This window comes from Mustela erminea, chromosome 1 (genome assembly GCF_009829155.1).
Source record: "Mustela erminea isolate mMusErm1 chromosome 1, mMusErm1.Pri, whole genome shotgun sequence".
Classification (NCBI taxonomy): domain Eukaryota; kingdom Metazoa; phylum Chordata; class Mammalia; order Carnivora; family Mustelidae; genus Mustela; species Mustela erminea.
Genome location: NC_045614.1, coordinates 122,691,391 through 122,708,398, shown reverse-complemented (window position 1 = coordinate 122,708,398; position 17,008 = coordinate 122,691,391). Strand labels below are relative to the sequence as shown.

General features: G+C 35.2%; 1 protein-coding gene across 1 annotated transcript in view; it reads left to right on the top strand.

Annotated features, from left to right (window-relative positions):
* The window catches only part of NAALADL2 (N-acetylated alpha-linked acidic dipeptidase like 2), a 1,358,868-nt gene that overhangs the window by 47,670 nt on the left and 1,294,190 nt on the right, over window positions 1-17,008 (top strand). Inside the window, exons 2-3 of the mRNA XM_032340827.1 lie at window positions 7,273-7,378; window positions 12,457-12,586. The gene's annotated coding sequence lies outside the window, so the exon portion shown is untranslated. The remainder of the gene's footprint in view (window positions 1-7,272; window positions 7,379-12,456; window positions 12,587-17,008) is intronic.

The window sequence follows — 17,008 nt, the reverse complement described above, 5'->3', positions numbered from 1 at the left end:
AACAATAATATTAGAGGAGATAAATGTCATGCAAGGAAGAAAATGATAAGCTATGTAAGAAAGGCTAAAAACCTTTTAGTAACATTGTTTAGCCATTACAGAATACTAGATTCCCAAATAGTTATGCTAAGCAGCCATTTCCTTTTCCATATTTATGAACAGTTGTGCACAGCCTTAACTATAAAACTATGTCCAAAATCTGAACCTGCCCTCATAAGAATGTTGGAGAAAGAACCATAATAGGAGGAATGGGAAAGCAAATGATGCGATGTATATCTTTTTCTTTTTCATTAAGTGTTCCAAAATGTTGTATATAGACTGATAGCTAACATTTTCCTTTCATTCCTTTTTAAAAAAAAAAACAAACAAACTCAACTCTATCAGTTAATCATTTATTACCATTGAAACTTTTAGCTTATATAAAAATAGCTTACATAAAGTGGGCATCAAATATTTTTTCCATGTACTACATCTTCCCTCATTTTCTGAGAAAGTCAGCTTTCCAAAAAACGTACACACATATGAATACTTCACTTTATCCATGAGGCCTGAACAGTAGTTGATACCTCTTATGCTTGACTTTTGGCCATAGTGATTAATTCAGTGATCCAGGCTGGGCCAGTAAGAAAACTTTTTTTCTGGTATATTTTATTTTATTTTATTAATTTTTAAAGATTTTATATATTTATTTGAGAAGGGGAAAGAGAGAGAGCATAAGACCAGGGGGAGGGAAAATCAGATTCCCTGCTAAACAGGGAGCCTGATAAGGGACTAGATCTCAGGATGCCGGGATCATAACCTGAGCTTAAGGCAGACGCTTAACTGACTGAGCCACTTAGACGCCCCTTACCTGGTATTTTTAAAACAGTTTCAGGGATAGGGATGAGTGTGGTAGAATATTCCTTTTCTTTCTGTCCCTGAAGCTTAGAGAATGGAAACTAGGAAGCTGCTGGTGCCCGTGTCTCTGAGAAGGTAGGCAAGGTCAGTCCATAAGAGGTGGGAACAGAGCCAACCCAAAGGAGAAACACAGTGGCATAGTACAAAGTCCTGTCAGTATCTGTGTCATTTGGAAGCCAACTCCATCATTTATTTTCCATAGTTCACATGAACCAAAAACCATTCCCGTTTTGGTCTCAGCTAGATGGAACACCTGTCATTTGCAGCCAAGATACTTCTGATTAGTACATCACTATATTTTTTCAACTTTAATAATAGTTTAACAATTATTTCTAATGCCCATAACTTCAAATAATCTAAGTGTTTATGGAATTCAGAGAAGAATAATACATAGGCTTTTCTTTCATCGAAGTCTAGAAAGGAAGATTATGAAAATCCACAAAGCTAGAATAATTTAGAGTCATATGAACCATACAAGAAAAATATAATTAAAAGAGGAAGCAATCGTTATTTTGAGGGAGTTGGTTTTCAGGGGGTTTCTTGTACAACGTGGCATTTGAGGTAGATTGGATTTCTGTTGGCAGACGTAGAGGAGGCATTTCATGCCCAGAGGAAAGAATGAAGAGATGCATTAAGTTTGGAAGCAAGGAATATTTTTCAGTGATAATCAAGGATACAGTTTGGCTGTAGGTGGCTAAGATGTCTAGGCTGGATGGGGAAGACATGGTTATATTGTAGAGGCCTGGGATGTGAAGGTCAATTTGCTTTATTTTTGATTTGGTGGACATGGGGGAGAGAGTATTGAATAGTTTTGAGTGTACATATGCCATTATCAGAGCTACATTTCACAATCAGTTTTGCAATAGTGAATCACCTGGATTTATGTAAGGAGAGCCATCATATAAATTAGCTTGGTGGATACTATAATTATCAGTCTTAGGAGTGATGATGATCTGCAGTATATCTGTGAAAGTAGCACGGACATGAGAGGGATGTCAGGTAGAAATATGTTGGGTGAAGAAGAAATCAAAGGAACCTCAGAAGTTTCTTTTTTTAAAAAATATTTTATTTATTTATTTGACAGAGAGAGAGAGAGAGAGAGAGAGGGCAGGAACACAAGCAGAGAGAGTGGGAAGCGGAAAGGAAGAGGGAGAAGCAGGCTTCCCACTGAGCAGGGAGTCTGATGTGGGGCTTGATTATAGGACCCTGGGATCATGACCTGAGGCCAAAGGTGGATGCTTAATGACTGAGCCACTCAGACACCCCAAAGCTCTGAAGTTTCTGATACAGGTGATTAGTTTGGTGGTAAAACTAATAGCCAATGAAGATTAGAAACCCTGTCAACTTCTAAGCTTTAGTACTCAAGCCACATATACCACTTATATATTACTTTAAGTAAAGAACTAAGCTTTTAGATCCTGATGCAGTTTTTCTTTATCTTTACCTGTATAATCAGAAGACCAAATAATTTGGAGTCAGCTGGATTTGGTTTTAAGTCTAGACTGCTGTTTTATAGCTGTGAGACTTAGATATTTAACTTTTTAAAAATCTCGATTTTGTTACCTCTAATATGAATATAATAGGGTTAACCTGTTATGGTACTCATGAAAATTAGGCAAGGTAATACATGTGAAACAACTGAGAGAGTGCCTGGGATATAGAAGGATTCAGTAAACACTTTGCCATAGGCACTGATGTGCTCCTAAGTTTTTACAAATCCATAAGTCACTCCTTAATAAAGATGCAGTGTGTGAAAAGCCTCTTTCTAAACAAAAAGTGGAAACTATTCTCAATTTCTTTCTTTCTTTCTTTCTTTTTAAGATTTTATTTATTTATTTGACACAGAGAGAGAGAGAGAGAGAGAGGGATCACAAGTAGGCAGAGAGGCAGGCAAGAAAGAGGCGGAAGCAGGCTCCTTGAGCAGAGAGCCCGATGTTGGGCTCAGTCCTGGGACCCCGAGACCATGATCTGAGCCAGAGGCAGAGACTTAACCCACTGAGCCACCCAGGCACCCCAAGTATTCTCAATTTCTTATCTAGGGTATTTGGAGTGCATTTCTGGCTTACTTTTTTTTTTTTTCTTTTTTTTAATGTCATGGCAGTCCTCAAACTTCTGTCACTTTTGCCTTGTCTGTATAAGGCAAATGGTTTCCACCTTTGTATCTTGATTTGTATTCTCCACTGTCTCTAAACCCTATTCTGAATCAGGGTAAGCAGCTGGTTTCTATACCTGTTTACTTAACTGTCATTGACATTCACATACACTCCATCTCATCCTTTGAGGCTGCTTTTCATACCTCTTCAAACTAGATTGATTATATAAAATCCTTCCATAGCTAACTAACTTGACTTCGGTCATTATTATGGTTTACAAACACTTGATATCATTGTCTACCTGTGAGATTTTAGCTTTTTCCTCTCCTAGTCCATTATCACCTTTGTTATTGATATTGATGTAAATAGGGTCAGTGTTTCATTGATTCACTGTATCTGTCATCAGGATGTTGACCAGCCATTTCTCTTTCATTGACTTCAATGAAAGCCAATGAAAGAGGCTTTCATTGATGGTTACTGGCTAAATCTCATTATTATTTACTTAAAAAATTTCAGGTGATTTGGATAGCCCTACCTCACACTACATACAAAACTTAATTTAAAATAGATTAGATACCTAAATAAAAGAGCTAAAACCATAGAACTCTTAGAAAGAACACATAAAAATAATAATTTTGAGATCTGCAGTGTTTTTTGAGATATGACATGGAAAGCACAAACAACAAAAGAAAGAATAGATAGGTTACATCAACATTTAAATTTTTTTTAAAGATTTTATTTATTGGGGCGCCTGGGTGGCTCAGTTGTTTAAGCGACTGCCTTCGGCTCAGGTCATGATCCTGGAGTCCGGGATCGAGTCCCACATCGGGCTCCCTACTCGTCGGCAGGGAGTCTGCTTCTCCCGCTGACCTCTCTCCTCTCGTGCTCTCTCTCTCTCAAATAAATAAATAAAATCATTTAAAAAAATAAAAAAAAGATTTTATTTATTTTACAGAGAGAGAGACCATATGCAGGGGAGTGGCAAAGGGAGAGGGAGAAACAGGACTGGGGAGAGAGAAGCAGACTCCCAGTTGAGCAGGGAGGCTGACAGGGGGCTTGATCCCAGGACCCTGAGATCATTACCTGAGCCAAAGGCAGTTGCTTAACTGACTGGACCATTTAGGTGCCCCAATATTTAAAACTTTTGGCTAGCAATTATACCATCAAAATACTGAAAAAAAAAAAAAAGATCCATGTTATGGGAGAATATGTTTTCAAATTATATATTCAAAATGGGACATATCTAGAATATATAAATAATTCCTATAACTCAGTACTAAAAAAAAGACAACTAAAAATGGGCAAAAAGTCTGAATAAACAGTTCACCAGAAAAGATATACAAGTAGCCAATAAGCATATGAAAAGATGCTCAACATCATTACACATTAGGAAAATGCAATTCAAAATCAAGTAACATACTACTTTATACCCACTAGAATGACTAATTAAAAAGTCAGATAAACAAAATGTGTTGATGAGGTTGTAGAGAAATTGGAATCCTCGTAGGCTGATAAGGGGAATACAAACGGGTACAGCTGTTTTGGAAACAGTTTGGCATTTCCTTCAGTTATTCAATATTATCTTTCCATATGACCTGGAAATTCACATGCTAACAGTATATTTAAGAGAAATGAAAACATGTCCATCTACACAAAGACTTGTACAAGAATGTTCATAGCAGTATTATTTGTAATAGCCTAAAAGTAGAAACAATCCCCTTGTTTATCAGCTGATGAATGGATAAATAAAATCTTGTGTATACATTGTAATATTATTTGGCATTAAAAAATGAATGAAGTTTATGATCTATTCTACTACATGGATGAACCTTGAAAATTTTATAGTAAGTCAAAGAAGCCAGTCAGTCACAAAAGAACACATACTGTGTGATTTCATTTATATGAAATGTTCAGAATTGGTAATTCTCTATAGAGACAGAAAACAGATTATTGGTTTACTAGGGCTGGGAGAGGGGGAGAATGGGAAGAAAAGGAATATGAGTTCTTTTGGGAAGGATGGAAATGTTCTCAAATGACTGTTATGATTGTTGTATAATTCTGTGAATTTCCTAAAATCCATTGAATCATATGCTTCAAGTGGGTAATTTTACTTTATGTGAATTGTCTTGATGATCTTTTTAAAAAAAGTCAAGAATCCTTGGTTTCAAGTTTGGAGGAAAGGGGCAGTCTATAATTTTCAATAATGTGGAGAGTATAGAGGAGGAAAGCTTAGACAAATTGAAAATAATTGAATGAATTAAATAAGTAAGGGGGGAATGTTAGCTCCTGTCTGATGGGTGGAGAGCCTTCTGTTCAGAGAAAACACCTTTGAGAATCCTTTTTTGAGTTTCTCAGTGAGTAAAGTGGAAGTTGGTTTTTTATTTCATTATTAGTAAAAATAAGCTGGCCAGTTTATTTATTAACTGGCCAGTTAATCTCTTCATACTTTACACTTATGCTTATAAAATAGTTAGTGCAACCTCTAATCTTTTTTTCCCCACCTCCAGACTTAATTAAAATTTGAAATGGGTTTTGCATTATGAAAGGAAAAGGAGAGTTATGTACTTTAAAAGTATCTTATAGGTATGTAAAATACTTATATTTCCCAGGGCTATTATCAACCAGAATGAGTAAACCATTCTCTGGGAGCACTTAGCCATAAAAGATGAATCAACCATATAAGAACATTGAGACACTGTCTTGTAAGAAATTACTTGTAGAATGGGGTTTTGCTTAGATAGAAGAATTATTTTTATCAGTTTTGTGTGATTGGTATACTCTCAGAAAGCATATTATGAACCTCTGATCACCTTAACCTGTGTTAATATTGCTGGTGTTCTTTTTTCAACTCTGTATCATTTTTCACCATTATATCAATTACCGAATCTTGTATCTGTTGTCCATGATTATATAGCCATCTGCCCCATGCTCTACTATGCTCTCCAGTACCTTCTGACTATGTAACAGTAGCAGTCGGAGCAAAAGTTGTAAAATCTTAGAAGCTTCCAGTAATCAAAGCACACTCTTAGACTTAAGCTGTTCATTAACATAGTTATGTAAAAAAAAAAAAAAACCAAAACCCAAATGTGTACTTTATACTCTTAAATATTTCATATTGATGATACTCTTTAAATAATTTATCATGATAATTGTAAACTGTTGCATATTGACAGTTGTTTTTTGATGTCACCTCATTTGTTTTTCTTCAACATGTATACTATGTTTAAATAAATTAATGTCAATTTAATGTATAGCCGATATCCTCAAGAATTAGTCTCAGCTGGTAATTTTACATAGATGTCCCTTCTAAATGATTCTTTTTGTCCTTCATATTGTCCTACCATATCCTATAGTCTTGTGTTATAATAGTCCATGATTATTTCTCAAAGGGAATGTTTATATGAGTCATTGTCTTTCAACATATTTTCCCAAAACTTTTGATCATTAAACTCTGTATCAAATGTATAAAAGCACTTTTATCAGAAGAAATGTACTTTTTTCTTTTTTTATTAGTATATGTAAATATATTAATACATATTCTTATATATAAATATATTTAAAGGCTTATTCATTTGAGAGAGAGAGAGAGCACATGCAGGGGATGGGGAGAAGGAGAGAGAATCTCAGGTAGACTCCATGCTGAGCATGGAGCCCATCAGCTTGATCTCACCACCCTGAGATCAGGACCTGAGATGAAACCAGGAGTGAGGTGCTTAACTGACTGTGCCACCTAGGCAGCCCAAAGAACTCTTTTTCAAATGCATGTTTCTCCAAAGACCATTTAATTGTCTTGAGTCTGTTGTTACTTGGTGTATTTAAAATACAGATATAATGACGTATACTTTTTTAAATTTACTAGTTCAGAATACCTGGACACCATTTAGTAAATGAAAAATTACATGTTTTGAGTTTTGTCATTGAATCTGTATCCAAGGCAATTTTCATAAATTAACATATAAGTCCTATAACCTGTTTTGGTAAGTTCTAATTTTCTAGAACTAATTTTCAAGAAAATGAAGACTGCTGGAATATTCAGCATTGCTGAAAGTAATTTTGGAGTAGCAAAGGGCATGAGGGATACCTAACATAGGTATTTTTGTGTGCTGAAAGCAACACTCATGTGCATTCACAAATCCAAAAGCAGTCTGTCTTCAGAGAATGGGTGAAATTTGTCTAAGAAGTCTGGAAGGTTCATGGTTTTCAGCTGTACAAACATTTCCAAACTCAAACTGAATTTACATTAATCTCTTCATTTAAATAAATGTTCTTGTGTTATTTCTAGGCCACCTTTGACAGCGCCAATTGCAGCAAAATAAGACAAGGTAGAATCAGAGTCTTTGGGCTTGTGGAGTTGCAGAGGGATTGAATCCAACCACTTCCTTTCCCAGGTGAAGAATTGAAGTATGCATTATTTAAGTACTATGTACAGGGCAAATTCAATGGTTAATGGCTGAGCCAGGACTAAAATCAGTCCATTTGTTCTTTGGACTTTGCTGTAACAGTTGAGTTTCAAAAGCATAGTTAGACACCTTAGGGATTTTTCCTTAATAAAATGTTTTAAAGGTAATGAAAACTACTCTGAAAAAATATGGCTCATTATTTAGAAACAAAAGGCTGAAAACATAACTGAAACACAACTTTTTATGTGTGAAGATAGATATTATGCGCTGAATTGTGTGTGCCCTGCCCCCGCAAAAAAAAAAAAAAAAAAAAGATTCTGTTGAAGGTGTAACCCCCAGTACCATAGAACATGTCCTTATTTGGTATAGCATCTTCACAGAGGTGATTAGATTAAAACAGCGGTCATTAGGGTGGGCCCTAATCCAATATGACTGACATCCTTATAAATTTGGACATAGACAGAAGAAAGACCATGTCAAGACAGAGAAGATAGCCATCTGTAAGCCAAGGAGAGAGGCTTTAGACAACTGTAAAGTTAAAGTTCTTGTAATTGTTTTTAACAAATGCCTTTGGGAAAAAGGCTTTTCCCACTGGGTGAGATATGATTTAGGTCAAATACAGAGGAGCTTGAAGTGGGTCTTCTAGGAACCACAAAATGGGTCATATCATGACATTGCCCTGGGAATGAGAGTTTGAAGATACTCCAGACCCATGCTGCTTTTTTTAGAGGTGGCCTGTCTTCTGGTATTCACCACAAATGTGGGCTCTTAGTTTTCAACTAATGGGAGAAAGGAGTAGGGCAAATTCAGATTCCACAAGGATCACTGTTTTTACTGAAATCTGTTATTTTTCTTGAATAAACACTCCTCAAAATGCTGCCAGCTTTTGGTTTTCTGAGTTTTGAAAAAGTTGATTCTAACAATTTTGCCAGCTCTCGTTGGTTTTATGTAAGAGAGAGTTTTTAGATATTCTTACTCTGATTTTCACTGATGTCACACCATTTCATGAATTTCGTGTAACATGTATTTAATATCTTTTAATGCAGCATGTTTCCTAATTTCCCTGTTACTCCTCCATTGAGCCATGGGGAAATTAGAAGTATGCATATTTTGGAGATTCTAGATGTCTTTTTGGTACTGATTTTTAAATCATTCGTGTTATGTTCAGGTTATATGTTTAGCTTCAGTCTGTATGTTTCATTAAATGTTGTTTTAAATGTATTGCTAGAAATATGGACAAAATATACTTAATTGGAAAGGAAATAATTGGGGGAGGGGAGACAAGTAAGGTTTTTTTTTTGTAGTTTTTGCCTAAGCCACGAAGAGTGGTAGCTTCTATTCCAAATGGAAAATGTGTCAGGGAGAGTGTTTTATGGAGTATGGGTACAGTATATGCTAAAATTTGAGAGAATTTAAAAAAAAAAAAAAAAGCAGGCTGACGTGGAGAACTTGACAAGGTCTCTAAGCAGGGGATTTAAAAGAGCCTGTAGGAGATGTAATGGGTTGCTGCACACGAGAATGGAAAGGACACCAAGTTTTAATTACCAAAAACCTTATATTTTAAGGTAAAAATCTGAGTTTACTTGAATGTAGGAAGCTACTAATAGGTTTCAAGCAAGAGTGAGAAATGATTAGATTTACTTTTTAGAAAACTAATTCTGATGTCATATGAAGGAACAGCTAGAATGGGAACAGTTAAAGGTAGGGAGAGCTGTGAGTTCTGGCTCAAACTGATAAGGGCCTGTAAGAACGTAATGACAGTAGGAATAAGGATGATTTAAATTTGAGATGTTTATGAGATGTATTTGTGTATCCTTATTCAGTAGATCTTTTAAGTAAGGGAGAGGAAAGTTTAGTAAACTTTCTGGATTGGGGACTAGATAAATTATCTTGCTCCTAATCCCAATAGTTAATATAGGGAAAGAAGCAGGTTTTGCAGGGAAAACACTTTATTTAGATTTGAGATGGAGAATTTACTTTATACAAACTCACGTTCACTCCAGTGGCAGCTCGCCTTAGTCAGCAGTATGTTATTAGACCCCAAAGACTACTGTTAAATCATTTAAAATGCTAAAAGTTAATGTAATAGTGTTATTAATTTGAGAGATTCTTATTAGCCAAAATATCTTATATAGATAAGTGATATCTGTATCTATGTTTATATATCTATATCTATCTATCTATCTATCTGTATATATATGGCAGCAACACTGAGAGAAAGTCTTATTAATTTATTGAATTTGTAAAACGCTGGCATCTACTTTTAAATTCAGAGCTATTTTGGAATAACTGGAAGATTGATCAGTATATATGGAGTTTCTCAAGGAAAGCTAGATTTAAAAAATTGCCTTAGTATATTCACAAGAGAGACGATTCTTAAGTATGAATTTTTCATTTGGGAATGGTCAGGGTGGCCATTTGTTAGATAGTTCTATACATCAGTTCAGTTCAACAAACATTTGCTGAGCATCAAGTATACACAAGACAGTATAAGTTACTGCATAGCTTTGTCCTTGAAACACTTATATTCTCAAAACCTTCTGTATCTTCTAATTTCTTCCTTGAGTGTTCTGGCAGACTGTTCAGTTTCTGAGATGCCAGTAGGGCATGAGCTACTGGTGTCAGATATCGATCCACTTGCAAGGGCTGCCAGAACGCAGATATCACACAGGTTGTGTTTGGCACTTTGACAGGAAGGGCAGTATAAATGGACTGACGGAGAGTTTATTGAGTAGTTACACAGGGGATATTGAATATTTTAGAAAATCTGGGATTAGGGATTGCAGCTGTCTGTCTTTTTCTGCTGCAGTTAAGATTTTTTAATAGTTCATAAGAGACAACTTGGTGTGATAGCAAAAACAAATAGCTGGGACTTAAGAGATCCCGTCTCCAATTTAGTACTTGTGAGCTGTGATTCAGTGTCAATGGAACTGTTTCCCCATCCATTAAATGAAGTGATTGAACTAGATGATAAGTGGTTCTTCTCTATGTATGCACAAAACTCTGCTTACAATTTCAAGAAGTTCATAGAATCACTGAAGTGTAACCATGGTCTACAGATTTGTGAGCATAGTTACTCTGTGACCTCTTCGGGCCTTTCCAGCTCTGACATTTTCTGATTGTATGATGTTTGTGTTCTTGAACCTCAGTGATACTTTCTTTTGGTTCAGCAGCTGTTGGCAGGAAGACGTGGCCCCTCTGGCTCTTTTAAGGTGGCTAATGAATAGTCAGCAGGCAAGCTGTTGATTTGTTCCGTAACCTCATTAGATATCTCTCAGTGTTTCTCAGCTCAGTGTCTGTGCCTACTGTCTCTACTACCTGAAATTTTCTCATTTGATATAGTATAAAAATATTGAACACTCTTGAAGCACTAAAAATGCCAAGAAGAAAATGTAACTTCCATTAGCAATTTGGCTTTCTCCATATTGACATTAGATGTTGATAATATTTGACTCATTTCTTGGCTATTTGCATGATCATCAAACTGTAAAGATTTATTTTTCCTTTGCCTTGATTGTGGGACAGAGATTTCTCTCTTCATGTTAAAGGTATGTATTCATTGATCTCAGCTGATTATGTATATTATATATACATATATAAATATAAATATATACATATCTAAACATATACCCCAACACATGTACATATTCATTGATGCCAACTTATACTGTGTGTGTGCATATGTGTGTATAAGTGTGTGTATGTATGTATGTGTGTATATTTATTATATATATCAATATAGGTACATCTTTTTTTTTTTTTAAAGATTTTATTTATTTATTTAACAGAGAGAGAGAGAGAGAGAGAGACAGTGAGAGAGGGAACACAAGCAAGGGGAGTGGGAGAGGGAGAAGCAGGCTTCCAGCTGAGCAGGGAGCCCGATGCGGGACTCGATCCCAGAATCCCAGGATCATGACCCGAGCCAAAGGCAGACGCCCAACGACTGAGCCACCCAGGCGCTCAATACAGGTACATCTTAAAATTGGGTAAAGGAAAGGATTATTTGGCCATCTGTATATTTAGATGGGATCTCTTCAGTATTCAGGGTTGGAATTATTAATGTTTTAAATGTCCTCTGTTAAAACAGTGTTAAATTCTAGTTTTCATCTCAGCTTATTCCTGTGGTTGACCTTGATGAGATCAGCTACAGTTCTGTTATTTTGATGGATACTGTAATAATAGAATAATTAAATTACATGCAATCCAAATTGTGTTAAAATATTTCCATTACTGTTCTTCTTTACCTTCATAAAGTTCCAATTCTTGTGGAACTCCTCAAGGGCTATAATAATTGTAAAAAGTTAAGCATGAGTCTGTTGGTAGTAAAATTTAGACTGAATATGTTCTTTAATGAATTAATTATCCTAAGTAATCAAAATAATGAGACTAGCATACAGATGCATTCTCTGTCCTAGCCCCATTATTTACCTATTCTCTTACTTTCTCATGAATAAAAAAGTGCATTATTTATTAAAGCTATTTATAAAAACCTATACTTTCAGATTCTTTTCTAGAGTCTTTTCTTAACATTTTATCATTTTGCCAAAATATTTTAATATTTTGGAAGTGTAGATGATATGCACACAGGTAATACCTTTCAGAATCATTTCCTTCTCTTTACTTTTGAAGGGGCATATCATTACTATATATTCACCTTATATTTATATTGACATCTGTCCAGTCCTTGAACGTTTGTCAGTAGGTCCTAAAAGGAGAAGATTTTTCTTTGTAACTGAATTATCATTTTATTTTATTTTTATCATATTTATTTATTTATTTTAAAGATTTTGTTTATTTGACAGAGCGAGAGCACAGAAAAAGGGACTGCAGGCACAGGGAGAGGGAGAAGCAGGCTCCCCACTGAACAGGGAGTCTGTTGTGGGTCTCCATCCCAGGACCCTGGGATCATGACTTGAGCTGAAGGCAGATGCTTAACCATCTTGAGCCACGGAGGCATCCCTATCTTGTTTTCTTAATGTTACTGTTTACATGTAGTTTAGAAGTTTCTTCCTTTGGAAAGCTATTTTTCCCTTACCCTGCATTGTTTCTTACCCACAACTCATTAGGTATGCCTCCTCCTTGGTCACAGTATGCCTTGAACACACCTCTGCATATCTTTATTATTGTACCTGCCACATCTTTTGAACGTCAGCTTCAAAATGCCTGTCTTCCCCACGAGACCATGATGTCCTTGATGTTGGTGACTCATTTTTATTTATCTTGTTATCTTAGTACCTGGCACAGACTGTAACACTCAATAAGTATTTTTCGAATGAATAAATAATAGTTCCATTCCTTGCTGATTGCTTGTGATGATTATGAAAACTAGAGGACTTCAGTTAAAATAAATGACAATGTATGGGATTCTAACATTTTTCAGTGCTAGAGTCTTTTATGTCAAAATCTGAAAGATGAGCTTGGCAAAAAGTATCTTTGGAATGAAAATGAACATTTTTTAAAAAAGATTTATTTATTTGAGAAAGAGAGTATGCAAGCAGGGGGATGGGCAGAAAAAAAACCTCAAGCCGACTCCCAGTTTAGCACAGAGCCTGACTTGGGGCTCAATCTCAGGACCCCAAGATCATGACCTGAGCCAAATCAAGAGTTGGCCCTCTAGCCGACTGAGCCTCTCAGGTGCCTGAAAATGAACATTTTCAATGTACATATGTTTAGTGGTTCAAGTGAAAAATCACTGAATACTAACATTTTAGAGGTTTTTTTTCTTTTTTATCTTTTAGAGCATTATTGAGGTATAATTGACTTACAATAAGGTATATATATCTCAAGTATATATATATATCAAATATATATATATATATATCAAGTATGCTTGATATAAGTTTGTAAAGTTTTGACATGTAAATATACCAGTGGAGTCATCACTACATTACAGGGAACATATCCATTAGGCCCCAAAGTTTCCTTGTGCTTGTTTATAATACCTCCTTCCTGCCCCTGCCCCTACCCCTGCCTTCATTTTCTGGGAAAGCACTGATCTCCTTTCTATTATTATATATTAGTTTTCATTTTCTATAATTTTATGTAAATAGGTCATATGGTGTGTGCTATCTTTGCTTCTTTAAGCGTAGTTTAGGGATTCGTTTGTATTGTGTGTATTAATAGTTCATTTTCTTCTTTGTCGAGAATATTCCATTATATGAATGTGCTACAATTTACTTCCCTATTGATAAACATTTGAGATCTAGTTTTTGGCTCTTATAAATAAAGCTGCTGTGAACATTCATATACAAGATTATATCTGGACTTATGCCTTCATTTCTTTTGGGGAATATCTAGGTGTGGAATGTCTGGACTATATGGGAGGTATATGTGTAACTTTTTAAGAAACTGCCAAACTGTTTTCCAAAGTGGTTGTATCATTTACATTTCAATCAGCAGTACATGAGATTTTCAGGTCTTCCACTTTCTGTGGGCAGGCTTTTAAAATTTTACCCATTCTGATAGAAATATAATGGTATATCTTTGTAGTTTTAATGTGCATTTCTCTTATGACTAATGATGTTAAGTATCTTTTGCTTATTGCTGTCCATATATATATTTATTAGTGATGTGCTTGTCTTAATCTTTTGCCAAATTTTCAAGGATTTTTTTGTTGAGTTGTGAGAGTTCGTCACGTGTTCTAGATACAAATTTTTTATCATATAGGTGACTTGCAGATATATTTTCCTAGTCTGTGGCTTGTCTTTTCATTCTTTTTGACAGGGTCTTTTTAATAGAAGTTTTAAATTTTGATGAAATTGAATTTGTCATTTTGTTCTTTTGTGGATTATGCTTTATCAGTATCATACTAAGAAGTCTTTGTTTATACCAAGCTCACAGAAGTTTTCTTTTATGCATTATTTTAAAAGTTTTAATATTTTAGAATTTAGGTCTATGATCCATTATGAGTAATTTTTATATGTGGATTAAAGCATGGATCAACTGTCTTTTGTTTGTTTGTATATTGATTTTCAATTGTTCCAGCATCAGTTTTTTTAAATTTCAAGGTTTTATTTAAATTCAAGTTCATTAATGTATATGGTAAATTGGTTTCATGTTCAAAATTTAGTGATTTATCCCTTACATACAACACCCAGTGCTCATCACAACAATTTGGCACCAATTGTTAAAAACTGAATTATCTTTTTTCCTTATAAAAAAATCAATTGTCCATATATATGTGTGTCTTTTTGGAATATCTATTTTGTTCCATTGATCTATTTGCCTATCTCTGTCTGAGCCAGACCTACAACTTTGTTCTTTTTCAAAATTGTTTTGCTTAAATTAGGCCCTTCACATTTCTACATGAGTTTTAGACTCAGCTTTCAATTTAATACAAAAATCTGGCTAGGATCTTGTTTGGGATATGTTGAATTATATCAATTTGGGGAAAATTGACATCTTAACACAATTATGTTTTCTGACCTATGAACAAGGTATGCCTCTTTGTTTACAGATATCTTCTTTAATTTATGCACTATTTTAAGTTTTTATTTCATAAGTCTTACACTTTTTGTCATTAATTTTCTAAATATTTCATATTTTTATGTGTTTTAAGGCATTATTTTATAAATTTGTATTTCTGATGATTCATTGCTAGTTTATAGAAATATAATTTATTTTTATATATTTTATGTTGGTCTCAGATCTTATAACATTCTAATAAACTCATTATTTCTAGTTTTTTGTTGTGGATCTCATTGGATTATCTATATAGATTTTCATATCCTGTAAGATTATTTGCAAAGGCAGTTTTAATTCTTCCTTTCTAATCTGATGCCTTTTATTGATTTTCAACTCCTCATCCTTCTCCACATACTACACACATACACACACATACACATACCTGCTCTTGCTAAAATCTCTAGTTGTATATAAGTGATGACAAATATCTTTATGTTTTTCCTGATCTTAGGAAGAAAATGTTCATGCTTTCACCACTAAGTATACTCTTAAATGGAGGTTTGTTTGTTTGTTTGTTTGTTTTTGGTAAATGCCAACAATCCTCTTCTATTCCCATGTGCTAAGAATTTTTAGCGTGAGTGGATAAGGGATTTTGTCATGTGATTTTTTTGTGTCCATTGAAATGATCATCTGTTTCTTTTTCCAGTCTGAAATATTATGAATTATATTAATTACTGTTTAAATGTTAAGCCAGCAGTGTATTTCTGGGATAAATGAATGAACCCCACTTGATCGTCATATATTGTTGGATTTTGTTGGCCTAAATTTTGTTTTGAATTTTTGCATTTATTTACCTGAGGGCATATTGGCCTTGATTATCTTTTTCTTGCAGCATAAAAATAGTAGAGTAATGATAGCCTTATATAATGAGCTGGGTAAGGGGTGTCTGGGTGGCTCAGTGGATTAAGCCTCTGCCTTCAGCTCAGGTCATGATCTCAGGGTCCTGGGATCGAGCCCTGTATTGGGCTCTCTGCTCAGTGGGGAGCCTGCTTCCCCCTCCCTCTCTCTGCCTGCCTCTCTGCCTACCTGTGATCTCTGTCTGTCAAATAAATAAATAAAATCTTTAAAAAAAAGAATAGAATGAGCTGGGAAATATTCCTTCTCCTCACCTTTCTGTAAGGTTTTGTTTGGGGTTGAGATTATTTCTTCCTTAAGTATTTAGGGGACTTTTCTCTTTTTCTTATTTTTTTAAGATTTTATTTATTTATTTGTCAGAGAGAGAGAGGGCGAGAGCGAGCACAGGCAGACAGAGTGGCAGGCAGAGGCAGAGGGAGAAGCAGGCTCCCTGCGGAGCAAGGAGCCCATGTGGGACTTGATCCCAGGACGCTGGGATCATGACCTGAGCCGAAGGCAGCTGCTTAACCAGCTGAGCCACCCAGGCGTCCCTAGGGGACTTTTCTAATGAAGCCATCTGGATCTGGATTTTTACTTGAGGGTAGGTGTTAGCTACAAATTCAGTTTCTCTAAAAGTTAATTTAAATGGCTATTTCTCCTCCTCCTCCTCCTCCTCCATCCATCCTCCTCTTTCCCATCCCCCCTCCTCTCCCTCCCCCCTCTTCCTCCTCCGTCTATTTCTTTTTGTTATTTAAGGAAGGGTGAGATGGGGTTGGGGGTTGGCAGAGGGAGAGAGAGAATCTTAAGCAGGCTCCATGCTCAGTGTGGAGCCTGACATGGGGCTCGATTTTACAATCCTGAGACCGTGACGTGAGCTAAAATCAAAAGTCAAATGCTTAATCAACTGAGCCACCCAGTGGCCCCTAAATGGCTATTTCTTGAGTGAATTTTGACAGTTTGAAATTATTTTTTTCTGTTCCATCTAAGTTGTAGAATTTATTGCCATAAAGTTTTTCATGATATTCTCTTAATTATTAACCGTAGCATTTGGAGTATGCTGTATCTCTGATTCCTGATAGTGAATTTGTGTCTTCTTTTTCCCTCAGTCTTTTTTTTTTCTTGATTATTTCAGAGAATCAGTTTATGATTTCATTGAATTCTGTTGTTTTCTGCTTCATTGATTTCTACTGTATTCTTTCATTTCTTTTACTTAATTTAGTTTTAACTTCCTTTTCTTTTTTGAAGGAGTTACTACATTTTTAAATTAAAGGTTACTCCTATAGGACAGATATTTTGTGATCATGCTGAGTTTAATTAATT